The sequence below is a fragment of the Mastomys coucha genome, unplaced genomic scaffold, assembly GCF_008632895.1.
Source record: "Mastomys coucha isolate ucsf_1 unplaced genomic scaffold, UCSF_Mcou_1 pScaffold11, whole genome shotgun sequence".
NCBI classification, from domain to species: Eukaryota; Metazoa; Chordata; class Mammalia; order Rodentia; family Muridae; genus Mastomys; species Mastomys coucha.
In genome coordinates, this window is record NW_022196893.1 from 27,800,581 (window position 1) to 27,814,243 (window position 13,663).

At 44.6% G+C, this 13,663-nt stretch overlaps 1 pseudogene across 1 annotated transcript; it reads right to left on the minus strand.

Annotated features, from left to right (window-relative positions):
• Nucleotides 1-10,660: 10,660 nt before the first annotated feature.
• On the minus strand, nucleotides 10,661-11,135 carry LOC116081918 (annotated as a pseudogene). Its single transcript, XR_004115091.1, has one exon. The product of XR_004115091.1 is annotated as an elongin-B pseudogene (transcript).
• Between the last annotated feature and the right edge of the window lie 2,528 nt (nucleotides 11,136-13,663).

Here is a 13,663-nt window from a genome sequence, read left to right on the forward strand (position 1 = left end):
GCCCAGGTAGTCAGTCCTTCCCACTTAGCTATCCAAGCTGACAACTTCAGTTTACGGAAGGGAAAGATGACCTCACAGGATTGATCTCCTGTATCAGGGTAAGGCACATTCTCTACGCCAGGTGTCCCCGGCTGGTGGTTGTGTCACATCTGAGGTATGACATCATTTGCGGTAGTTGCATCATCTCCTGGTGTCTGGGTCTGACTTCTGTGTCTTGAGGGACAGTGACTGCGAATGCACAGGAATGCTCTAGGTGAGTGCTGATGCGTACAGAGCTCGTGGACACCCCTGAGGTCAAGTCTACACAGTGTGAGGGTTGAGAATACTTTCCTCATGATGTCAGGGTTCTATCTGCTTGCCAGGATTAGTGGAGAGAAGTGGAAGGGAGGTGCTTTTGTGTTGAAAAGAATGCAAAGCCAACGATCTCCCTTTCCCCCCTGTTTTCAGGGTGTGTGTGTGTGTGTGTGAGTGTGTGTGTGTGTGTGTGTGTGTGTGTGTGTGTGTGTGCATTATGCTTTAAAGCTCCCAATTCTTTTCTTGTGAAGGTTTTATTAAAACCTGCAAGTTTAGACTATGGAGTGGAAAAAACTCCCACCCATATCCTCCGGTTATTGATGTCTTACATTTAAGTATTTTGACCTAAATGCTTAAAGAACAAAGCCAATTGTTTAGCTAAAAAAGCAGAATGTAAATATTTAGGTTAGATCTTTGGAGCATCTATTTTCACAATTGCTGAGCTTCCTTCCAAATATTAGAGAAAGAGTCAGGACCTGGGCCTTTGAAAAGCGTGGGAAAGCAGGGAAGAAATGCAAACCTGGTCTTAAACTTCCTTCCTTCCATTTCAATGAAATCCTCGGGCCTTGGGGGTGGGCCTGGCCTGCTCTTTACGTGACTTCATAACATATATTTTTAGAAATACTCATTTCATTTCAATAGACAAGGTTGACCATGAACAAGGCGAAGTGTTAAATAAAACATGACTCTTGGAAAACAAAGTGCTTTTCATTCTGCCTGCGGGATTCTCCTTCCAGGTCTCCTGCAGGTCACCTTAGGCTCAGTGGCCTTGCTTCCCCGCCTTCTATCTGCTTTCTTTCCTGGCTGTGTTCTTTCCATTTTCTGCATGTGCTTATTTGTACATTAATTACCAAGTGTTTGCCCACCTAGCGTGCATGCCAGCCATGGCCGGGGTACAGTTACATTTCACATAGGTTGGTACTTTTCCTTCAGCCATAGTTCTTCATTATTTGACAAAACAATTATTTCAAAGCACAGTCCGAATATTGGGGAGAAATGATCTTGCCTTGGGTAGTAGCTAGAGAGTGCGCCTCTACAGCTTAGGGGTGGAGACCTTGATGAGGGAAGAAGGCCAAGGGTCAGAGGTAACAGGTCAAGAGTGATAATTGTTTGCAATGACACAATTGACACACTGGAGGCCACACGCTGTGGTCTCATCTGCATTCTTTATATCCATAAACTAGAGTGATACTTGCACTGACTATTCACAGTGTCATTGTAGGAAGGGGGAAACTGAGTCAGAGAAAAACCTCACTTTAGGTAGTGTTCTAAGAAGTAGAGAGGTTAATAAAGCTCCAAACACAGTAATATAAACCTCAAAAATAATTTGAGAGGATTAAAATGAGGCAGTTGTACAAAGTGTTTCCATTCGAATAGTTGAGGGGGGTGTGTGTGGGGGGGGGTGGATATAGTTCATTGCACAATCATTTCTGTAATTGCATGGCATACTTAAAGCAGAGTTTCTTGTGGATTTTAATGCTAACCTTAGCTGTGTGAGTTTGGGAAGTTGCCTTAATTATCTGTGCTTTGGTCTCCTCAGCCAGACACCAAGGAACATGATTATGAAGGTGAAATGAAATAGCACATATACATAATTTAGCATGCCTAGCACATGATAAACATCCCATAGATGTTAGCTTGTACTATTAATCATTACTACATGGGAAATGGGAACACCCATAAAAGTACAAATTACAATAAGATAAAATTGAATTCAAAGTCAGAAATTTGAATCTCAGGCAACTGAAACACTGTATTCTATGAAACTGACACATTTCCCACAGTAGATGATACAGCTTTTCATAGGGCCACAGTTAGGTAACGTTCATCACAGAGGAGAACATGCTAGAGGGCAGCTGGTTCTTTACAGTGAACATCCTTTATGTGCCTGGCACTGTGGGGCGGTGGAGAATAAGACAGAAGCCATGGCCGGCTCTTCCAGTTAAAAGTGGTTGAGGAAGATCATGTCTAGAAAGACGAGATACACACCCAAAGAAGAAAGGTTTGGAAAGTGAGGTAATCTTTGGGTTAGAACCAAGCTAGCCAACGTGTGTGGAGTCTTCTATTAGAGTCTGTGTAGATGATGAGACTCCATCGGCTGCAAGAAGTTAAGTACAATAGGAGATGTGGGTATTCCTCCAGCCGCTAAGAGTTGAGGCACTGTAAGAGATGGGTTAGACAGAGCAAGACAAGGAAGCTGCAGTTTCTTCTTTTAAATATCTTCATCTCTTTAATATCTTCAGACTCAGGTCTCATTTTATTGAACCCGTGGCCTAGAGGTAGGGTGGAGGGAAAACCCAGGCTTTGTACTCATAGCTGCATGTTCTATAACCTTCTCAAATCTCAGTTCTCCCATCGGTCCCATCTTAACGCTTGAGCCTCCTACATGGGTATAGGAATAGCTAGGCTCCTGTCTCATGGGCCATGAAAACTGAGAGTGGGGATTCTATGGTAGTGAGATTTTATAGTCGCACCCACTGCTAGGGCCTTTCATGAGACTAAAGAGCTGAAATGATGAATACAGCAACCTTTCTCCATGAGATAAAGCCTCTGGATCCTTGTTAATTCTTCTATAAGCCACTCCCTTTTGTTGACATCTTGAACTGGCTATTGGGGTGTAATTAACTTAACTTAAAATGTCATTTTAAAGTGGCATCTAGGCCGTTGTGGCAATAGTAGTCTCCTCTGTTCTTTGTCACACGTTCCGACTCTCCCGCCATCCTCTCCCATGCCAGAAACTCATCCTTAAATACTTTTAATTGACTGCATCTTTCTGTTCTATAATTCTAGCTTTCAAAATAAGCTCTCCTAAAAATATCATCTGATTACAAGTCCAGCCTGCTATGGTTTCCACTTCTCACGTCTTGGGTGACTTGAAGGTGTTTGCATCTCCCTAATCCATTCCGCGGATGGACGGGGTGTAGGGTGGGTCCTCTGGGTGTGCTCCCTCCTTCCTCAGCTAGAGGGACAAGATTCATTTCCCTTTATTCTTATATAAGTCATTACTTTTTAAACTCAGGCACAATTACTTCTGACAGTCTATCACTTGAATTGTTGTCTCTGTCAGTAATTCACTTCCCACCCCCTCTTTGTTAGTAGTTCTAATACCCTGTTCTCTGTTCCCTACAAAGAATAGAAACCAGTATGAACCAGATCTTCAGGTAGGATTTAATTAGTGCAGTGAAAGTTTTTTTTTTTTTCTTTCTCCTGTCTTCAGAGTGGAAGAGGCAGAAAAGAAACACGGATTCTAAAACTGCACTGTAAGTTCATAAGCAACAGTGGCCATTCTATTCTTTGAAGCAATGTATCTTTTTTTTTTTTAATTTAAAATATTTTAAATGTGTTTGCTTATCTGTCTACTGGATGTGGATGAGTGAGGCATGTGTACAGTGGGACACATGCAGAGTTAGAGGGCAACTTGTGAGAATGGTCTTTCCTTGTGCCATGCGGGTTCCAGAGGGTTGACTTCAGGTCACCAGGCTTGGTGGCAAGTGCCTTTACTTTCTGACCTGTCTTGCTGATCCTTCAGGGCTAAACTGTCCTTTCTTCTTTGGCTTATAGTTTACTTTTCTGGGACACTGTTCCATAAACGCAATAGGAAGCCCTCCCTTCCCCCCAGATTACGTTTCTGTTCTGGCCCCAAATAGCCTATAGCAAGGCTCAAAACAGAGACACGGGCTAAAGCGCCATACTACCAAATGGAAATTAGCTCACTATATGACCACCTTGAGAAGTCAGGAGAGACATGACAGCCACGTTGATCAAATGGGCCACTTTCTTTCAGTGTGACAGTGATGTTCTCCGTGCCTTCTCTCTGACACACAATGCTATGACATGGTGGTACCCAGTCTTCTGAGGCTCTACTGATCTCCCCAGTGTCCATGAATTACAAAGAAAGAACAGAAATGACCAACCACTTTGTCTTAGTTTCTGCTTGCTTCACCCCTTGCTGCTGGTGAAGCCGACCTCTGCTGCTTACCTCACTGGAATTCTGTCCACCTGGTGGGATAAGGGCTGTATCCACTCACACCCCCAGGCAAAGCTAACTAAGGTTGGTAGATTTAAAAGGCTTTGTTTTTTGAGTCTTTTCATAGTGGCATGGGCTGGATCATCTTTGTTGCTATGGATTCTTGTGGAACGATTTCTTCAGCGGTGGAATTTGGCCCTTCATCTTCCTCATTACGAGCTAGCACTCTTTCCTCCATGGTCCTTTGGCTTCTGGGGTTGAGAATTCCAACATGGAGCCCTCTGCATTGCAGAACCTTGACAGAGCTCCCGATGGCTGCCTGGAGCTGGAGTTCTGTGCAACCAGGCCAGGCTGCACTCTGTGTCTTAGTGTGGTTACACCAATTTCCCGTTCCATGGTTTAGTAAATGCGAGAACTGAAACACTTCCCTTGACTCTCTCCATCAGACTAGGGGGTGCTCCTGGCTAGAAGTAGGGTATGATGGCTCCTCAGCATGCTAGGGTAAAAAGTATGGAGGTCAGGGCCAGAGAGTTTAGGCTAAGCTCGGCTGTCTAGATTCACATGGTGCACAGGATTAGGTGAAAAACACCCCCCCCCAGATCTGCATAAAAAGTGGGCTCATGTCTACTGATACTATTCAAGGAATACATCAGACTGCCCCAGCATGATGAGCAGCTCACTTTGGGAACAGGCAGGCCCATGTTCGACAGGACCCCAGTGGGAATTGAGCATGAGAGACATGAGCATTGAGCGGAGAACTCAAGCTGAGAATAGCTTTAGTTCTTGCTCCTAGAATGAGGCTCCTCTTTCGCAGCAGTCTCTGCTGTAGCCACAGCCAGATTCTCAGTTGCTCTCCCATTTGGTGCCCCTGGGTTCCTGTCCAGATCTATTTTGGCAGTCATTTCTGTGGAGACAGGACTGTGTCTGTGTTGTTCAATGCCGTATCTGTAACTATTAGCCTTTGACAGAGGAGAACGTAAGAGCATGCTTGACAAGTGGTACGTGGAATTCTAGAAAGTGCTATTGGATGTAAGCAGCTTCCAAGAGATATTCTTGCATTTAGTAAGATCAACATACTGGGGTGGGGGTTGTTTGGGCAGAGTGGGGGGACAGGGATACCTGAGAACATAATGTTAGCAGAAACACACTGTAAATTTACAACTACAGGGGACAACAAACAAGCAAATATGAAGGCTCATAATGCCTGATTTAGAAAATGGTTCTATTTTACATAATGTTACAAAAGAATACAATACAAACACAAACCTTGGTGTGCAGTTTAGCACTGAACTTACGAAAAGAAATTGAATGGAAGAGTCCATGCATAAGAATCACACAAGAAAGACTCAGCAAACATTGTAATTTTCTCAAAGCAAACTTTGGTGACAACTATTTCTTGTCTATTAATTGGTCTGGTGTCTAAGGAAAGCAAGGCCAGGAAAGTTATCCTGCACCATATTTTTAGAAGTACTTAAGTGACCTACCTAGGCTGACAGTGCCTTGAGAGCTAGGCCACGGCCAGAACGTTTTGTATCTTTGTGGAGCTTGTAATACATTCTTGCCACCCGCTCCTTTCTTTTAAGGAATCCTGCAGATCAAGTGTCCAGCCACAGTGGGGTACTTGTTCTAAAGCAATCATCAGCCAGGTTGAGACAACATGAAAAGTATTTCTAAGTTTGCCAAGAGTTTGTTCCCACACTTCAGCCCAGATATTTTCTTTTGCTCCTTGTAGCTGGTAGAGGCAAGTTTCTACATCATACAGGATGCTTGACAACGGATGTCACATCAGGTTGAGTGACTGCCTTGTAATCCCAACTGTTTTAGCAGAATAATTACAAAAGACAGGAAGATCCCTTTTGATCTTCGACTGTACATATTTATAGAACCTCTTACAGACCAAAGAATCTCTATCTTACAGATAAAATGTAAAGACATGTAAATTAAGTGTAAGAATAAGTTGAGATTTGGAGACAGGGTGTGCTGTCTAGTTTTGTGTCAACTTAACCCAAGCTAGACATCACAGAGGAGGGAACCTCAGTTGAGAAGATGCCTCCATGTGATTAGCCTGTAGGGAATTTTCTTAATTACTGATTGATGTGGGAGGACCCATCTCTTGGTGGTCCCGGGGTCTATAAGAAAGCAGGCTGAGCAAGGCATAAGGGGCCAACCAGTAAGAATTCACTCCTCCTCCTGCCCTGTGGTCAGCTCCTGCCTCCAGGCTCCTGCCCTGCTTGAGTGCTTGCCCTGACCTCCTTCAGTGAAGGACCAGGAAGTGGACATGTAAGTCAGGTAAACCCTTTACCCCAGCTTGGTTTGGGTCATGGTGGTCATCACAGCAGTAGTAAACCTAACAAAGACGAGTGGTATGAACTGCTGATGTCTATAATTTTAACAAATTATGCAAAATTTTGTATGTATAAAAGCACAAACTTCTAGTCCTTATTTTTCTGCATCAACTAAAGGGAACTAAAAGAAGACTATTTTTGCTTTAGGATTAGATTCATTATAGGCATATTGGTTGATTTTTTGGATGTGTTTTCAGCCTCCGGGGGGAGAAGGATGTTCTGGCATTGTGAGGTTGAAGCCTGAGGTCTGTTTCGTACCTGGAAGCTTGTGCACACTAGTGTAGATTCCCTTAAGGGTCCCAGGGCTGGACCCTCACCAGAATGTCAGGGATGGCGTACCTGACACATGTACTAGGCTGCAATGATTTCAGAGTCTGAACCTGGCTTGGTCATTAGCATACAGATCTATAGAAGGAAAGCCAGCCTCGTGGCAAACATCCAGACACATAGGTCTATTTATTCCACAGTGTCAAACTGATAACCCAGATATAAAATAAAAATGGAGAACTGGCAGGATCTGGGTGGAGGTCATCTGGTCTGTGTGTAATAATTGTAAAACCAAGGTGTAGAAAAACGAAGGGCTTTCTCCAGTGCTGGGCAGCGAGCTCGTGACTGGCTCTTGACATAAAAGATTCAGGCCTCCGGCTTTTGGTCTGGCTATATTGTCTTGCCTTCAGGTGAAGAGCTACTTGGGTTTGTTATAAAATCATTTTTTTGTGTGTTTTTGTCTTCTGAATGCGAAAATATATGTTCAGGCCAAAAGGGACAAAGAACCACCACGATTATTTGACCAGGACAGGACCATGGAGCAGAGCCCTGTAGAGCTCAGCTGTGGCTCAGAAAACTCAGGCTCTGATGGGAAAATACAGACACAGGATACCAGAATTCCACATTCTTGTCATTACAGTGGCCTTAAAATAAAATTAAAAAAAAAAAAAAGTTACATTGTGTATGTTTGAGAGAGTGTGAGTGTGTGTTTGTGTGTGTGTGTTTATGAGTATATGTGAGTGTGTGTGTGTGTGTGTGTGTGTGTGTGGTGTAGTGGGGCATGTACCATAGTACGTTTATGGAAGTCAGACAAAAAGTTGAAGGTATTAGTTCTCCTCTTCCCTCATGTAGGTTTTTTAAAAGATAGATTTATTTATTATATGTATATGTGTAACACCAGAAGAGGGCATCAGTCCCCATTACAGATGGTTGTGAGCCACCATGTGGTTGCTGAGAATTGAACTCGGGACCTCTGGAAGAGCAGTCAGTGTTCTTAACTGCAAGCCATCCCTCCAGCCCCCTCATGTGGGTTTTGAGGAACAAACTCAGGTTCTTAGTCTTGGTGGAAAGTGCCTTTATCCACTGAGCCACCTTGCCAGGCCCATTCCCCCCAGGGGAAAAGGAAAGAGCTCCTCTGAGGAAAGAGAGTGTGTATCATACATGGTTTAAAACCTCCGCCACAGCTGCCGAGGTGCTCGGCACCTTGGAAGCTTCTCTTATGCCTTCTACATTATGGGAAGAATGTCACACTCCTACCAGAGCTTTAATGCAGGCTCTTAAGCAGGAGCTACAACCTGAATGTACCGTTAGCCAACAACCGTGTCCCCAGACTCCACTAGGATTCTAGATGGCCTGGACATTGGTATCCCATCCTTATTTCAAACTGCACATGTGAGCCTTCCCCTGTTCTTATTCTACATACAAATGGGATGATACAGGCAGCTTGCCAGGAAGTGGGACTCTACTTTGGAGAGAACTCGGCAGAGGAGAGAACTCGGCAGAGGTGACTGGCTTCTGCATATTGTAGCTTCGTTTTCTTTGCGGAAAGCCAGTATCGCTATAGCCGTTGACTGGTAGGAGTGCGGAGGTAGGACCGGCTGAAGCTTGTTCTTGTTGCCAAGATTTTTGTAGCTAAAATGACTCGCTGAACTTTACATTTAGTCATATTTTTTAGTTAGGCCGATATAGGTAAATAATACAAAAATCAAGGAAATTTTAAAAATCACTTTCTTTTGTTTGCTTTGTCTTGAATTCGATTTCTAGACACAATTTTATGTTCCGAGAAGAATGACAAGACTTTTAAGTACATTATCTAAGTAGATCAGAGTTTGGTGTTTGTATTCCTCCTGGCTAACCACTGGCCTGACCCATGCTAGGGACTTGGTGAAGACAGCAACTAGAATGAATGACTAGAGAGATGATGAAAGAAGCTGACACAGAAAGACACCACATGTATTTGAACATACCTGCCACCAGAATATGGATGGTAGTGGAGCCTTAGCAAAAAGTCTGTATCTTGCTTATGAACAACCATTTCTGCTGGGTCGGAAACAATAACAACAGCTACACAGTTCATAGGTGAGTCAGGCTGAGGTCAGAGCTTCCGTGCCCAACTGTTAGATGACAGAGTTAAACTTCCATCATATGAAGACACTATTTGTCTTTCTTTCTATCTATCTATCTATCTATCTATCTATCTATCTATTTATCTATCTACCTATCTATCTATCTATCTGTCTATCTATGTGTGTGTACATATATATATATGCATACACACATATGTGTGGATATATACATATATATATATACATATATATATATGTATGGGGAATCTTTAAAAGAGGAACTTAGCATGTGTTATAGTAAATATAGAAAATTGAAAATCTAAGTTTGTTTCACTGGATAACACAGTCAGACAATGATGTAGACACAATATTTACCTAGAAGCATTGTAACAATTGCTATGCCATACCATCTCAGAAACATGCCCTTACTTGGAAGATAGGCCTTGTCTTCTTGACGTTTGGCTCAAGGGTTGAGACTTCAAACAGGAGAACAGGCAGTGCAGGTGTTGCACGCAAGTCCTTACCACAATTAACAATGTATTAAAAGAGGAAAAGGAAGTTGTACTAACCAGTATTAGAGAGATCCATCTTGCCTGTGTCTTCTAGTCTAGTGACTTGGTCCTGAAAGACTGGGCTATGTAATCTTGGTTGTCAAATTGACAGGTAAACGGAACGATGAAGACTTCCTGTGAAGAGTCCTCTCCAGCCAGATCACAGAAGCTCACCCAGGGCAAAGATCACAGAGATGCCACCTTCTCAGCGATTTCGAAGGGCTGCCACTCAAGGCCGTGTGCTGAAAGCTTGGTCCCGGCTGATTGTGCTTTAGGGACTGCTCTTCGGAAGGTCCTGAGTTCAAATCCCAGCAACCACATGGTGGCTCACAACCATCTGTAATGAGATCTGATGGGGTGTCTGAAGTCAGCTACAATGTACTTACATATAATAAATACATAAATCTTTTAAAAAAAAATGCTAGCCAAATGTCTGCCCTCCATTTTCCCAGTATTTGGTCTCATCAGCAGGTTGATACCCAACCAAGGACAGGGAGGGCTAAGCAGAAAGACCAGTAAGTGAAATAGGAATTTGACTTACAGCTCTGGCCAGAGGAGGTTATTGCTTACTGTTTCTGTCATATGAAGATTAGAGGAGATTGGAATCCTACTTCAAGATGGGATGAGCGGGCTGCTCACCAAAAGGTGTTGGAGGCAGACATGGCCGAGATTGATAATTTACTGTAGATACTTCTTTATGTTTTCTTTTGTTGAGACAGGGTTTCTCTGTGTAATCCTGGCTGTCCTGGACTTTACTCTGTAGACCAGGCTGGCCTTGAACTTGGAGATTCACCTGTCTCTGCCTCCTGAGTGCTGGGATTAAAGGTGTTCTTTTACACACCACACGTTGGGCACCTGATTGCCTGTGCACTGCCTAAGTCCCTCAGACTTCTCCGTGAGTGGGAGTCCTGAGTGGCTCCGTGCTAGCCATAACTCTGTGAACGGGAGGTTTGAAGCTATGTGAAAATCGCTGTGCGTTTTCTCTAATGTCTCCTCTCAGTCGGCTGAGAAACGGTCGGCCATTGGATATGCTCTTGCCTCCAGAGAGAAGCGTCGGTCTGATACCAGCCGGAAGAGTCTACGTGGAAGAAAAACAACCTTCCGTCTCATTAAGGTGCTAAATTTGGGGGCAGTGTCAGCAGCTTAATTTGGTGCATATAGAAATGCAGGTTTTTGTTTTTTGTTTTTTGTTTTTTTTTTTTTTGACAGCCAAATCTTTTTAATTGGGGGAATGGGTCTCAAGGGGGTAGGCCCAGGGCCCTCACTGCACAGCTTGTTCATTGGCACTGCCTCCAGAATCCTGTGGCTTCATCACATCTGGAAGCTCTGGAGGGCTGGAGAAGGGCTCGATGCGCAGAGCTTCAAAGGCTTCATCTGCTCGGAAGGCCAGGCACACTGTGGCTGGGGCCTGTGGCCGTGCTGTCTGACTAGTGAAGCCACACTCGCCCAGAGTTTTTCCATCATCAAGGAGCTGGTCGTCCTTGTACAGCTGCTGCTCCTCTGGCGGCCGCTTGAGGATGCCCTCGACGATGCGCTTCAGCTCGAACACGGTGCTCGACTCCTTGGCGTCCATAAAGATGGTGGTCTTGTGGCGCCGGAACATGAGAAACACGTCCATCCCGGCGGCTGCTTCTGGCTCGACGCGCTGGCGCCCAGGTTTTTGTTTTTTATACAATACAGGGAAGGGGAAGTAATTGCACGTTAGAAGAGTTTTAATTGGGGAACTAGCCACTCGTTAAAAGCCTTGGTTAGAAGGGCTGAACAACCAGGGTCTACTTTGTTTTCTGATCATCCGTGAATTACACAAAGCTTGCCTACTGACCAGGAGTGTTATGCCTCTGAGCACATCCCAGGAGCTGTACTGCGACCTGGAACCTGTTTCTACTGCACTCGCTAGATAGGATAGCCTTCTAAGGACCAGACTGGAGCGCAAGGAACCTCACCCGGCCAAACAGTGGGCAGCGTGGGAAGGCGCATGCTTCGGCTTTAATTTCATTAGTTCAATTGATTTGATATTTAGAACTGTGTGTGTGTGTGTGTGTGTGTGTGTGTGTGTTGTGTGTCTGTGCCCGCACATGCGCACTTGCTCATGAGCATTCATGCTGTTACTCCAGTGTAGAGGTCAAAGGTCAACTTTGTGGGGGTCGGTTCTCTACTTCCTCCTTGGGTTTGCTATTCAACTCCTGGTTGCCAGGCTCACTCAGAGGCAGTGTTTTCTCTCACAGCCATCCTGTCAGCCCCTGGTTTATTCTTAACATAAAAAAAACAGGCTTCCTCAGGACATTTTCATGCATATTTTGTTTTGATTCCCTCCTCCCCGCCCCCTTCCTAATCCCATCTCCTACTCGCACCCCCCAATTACCCTCCCAAACCCTCTTCTTTTGGTTTTGCCAAGACAGGGTTTCTCTGTGTAGCCCTGGCTGTCCTGGAACTCACTCTGTAGACCAGGCTGGCCTCGAACTCAGAAATCCACCTGCCTCTGCCTCCCAAGTGCTGGGATTAAATGCCACCACTGCCAGGCCCAAACTCTTTTCATTAATGCCTCGTTTTTCTCTTCTCCTGTACCCATTTCAAATCTCACGACCTCAGTCCATGCTTTCACAAAAATGTACGTCTATAAAAGCTGGAAGAGAATCTCTGCTCACAAGAGAGAACTTCCGGTATTTCCCTATCTGTGTCCGGAATAGTTCACTTAGTATGGTATTTGCAGTTCCATCTATTTCCTGTAAATCTCATTTTTCATTTTGGCAGTATGTAGCCTGTTGTGTCTTCTGTCGACAGACATCTGGGCTGATTATCTTTCCTTGCTATTGTGAATAGTGCAGCAAAACCCTGGATGTGCAAACATCTTCGTGGCAGGGTGTGGAGTCTTTTGGGTGTATGCAAAGGGGTGCTTTGGCTGGCTTATATGGCCAGTCTATTTTTAGCTTCTTCAGAAACCTCCTATGATTTCCATAGTGGCAATACCAGTTTACACGCCCACTAACAATGAGAGGGTTCCTCTTCCTCCACAGCCTCATCCGCATCTGTCCGGATTTGTTTTCCCGTTGGCATCCATTTCGAAGGGCGTGAGACAGAATCTCAAAACAGCTTGAGTTTGCATTTGCATGGTGGCTATGGGTACCGAACACTTAAAAATGTTTATTGATTATTTCAATGTCTTCTTTTGAGAAGCGTCTGCTCAGTTCATTGGCCCTTTTTATGGAACAGCGGGTATTTTCAGTTTTCTCTGTTTTCTAGACTCTCACGCCTGTCGCAAGCTGGCAAAGATTTTCTCATGTTTTATGAGCTGGCCGTTCATGTTCCTCTGCCATTCCGAAGCTTTTTAATGTCACGTGTCCTCAATTGTCATCCGAAAGGAGAAGCCTCAATTGAGGAATTGTCTACATCAGATAGGCGTATGGGCTTGTCTTCAGGGGCTTATCTTAATAATTAATTGGTGCAGAGGGGCCCAGCCCACTGTGGGTGGCACCATCCCTAGGCAGATGGTCCCAGGCTTTGTATGAAAACCAGCTAAGAACAAATGGGTGAGTGAGCCAGCAAGCAGTATTTCTCCATGATTTCTGCAGTGAGTTCCTTAGTGATAGACTGTGACTTGGTGTGTGAGCAAAATAAACCCTTTCCTCCCCAGGTTGGAGTCTGTGGGTTCTTTTAGGTAGAGAGTCAGGTCATTTTTGGGTAACTTCACTGCTGTGGTGGCTTGAATATTCTTGGCCCTGGGGATGGCACTATTAGGAGGTGTGGCCTTGTTGGAGTGGGTGTGGTCTTTTTAGAAGAAGTATGTCACTGTGGGGTTGGGATTTGAGACTCTTCTTCTAGTTGCCAGAGGTAGTGGGTTCCTTTGGAGGAAGATGTAGAACTCTCATTTCCTCCTGTAACCATGCCTGCCTGGATGCTGCCATGCGTCCTGCCATGATAATAATGAACTGTACCTCTGAACCTGTAAGCTAGCCTAATTAAATATTGTCCTTTATACGAGTTGTCTTAAGCCGGGCAGTGGTGGTACATGCCTTTAATCCCAGCACTTGGGAGGCAGAGGCAGGAGGATTTCTGAGTTGGAGGAGAGCCTGGTCTACAGAGTGAGTTCCAGGACAGCCAGGGCTATACAGAGAAATCTCAAAAAAAAAAAAAGAGTTGCCTGGGCCATGATGTCTCTTCACAGCAATAGAACCC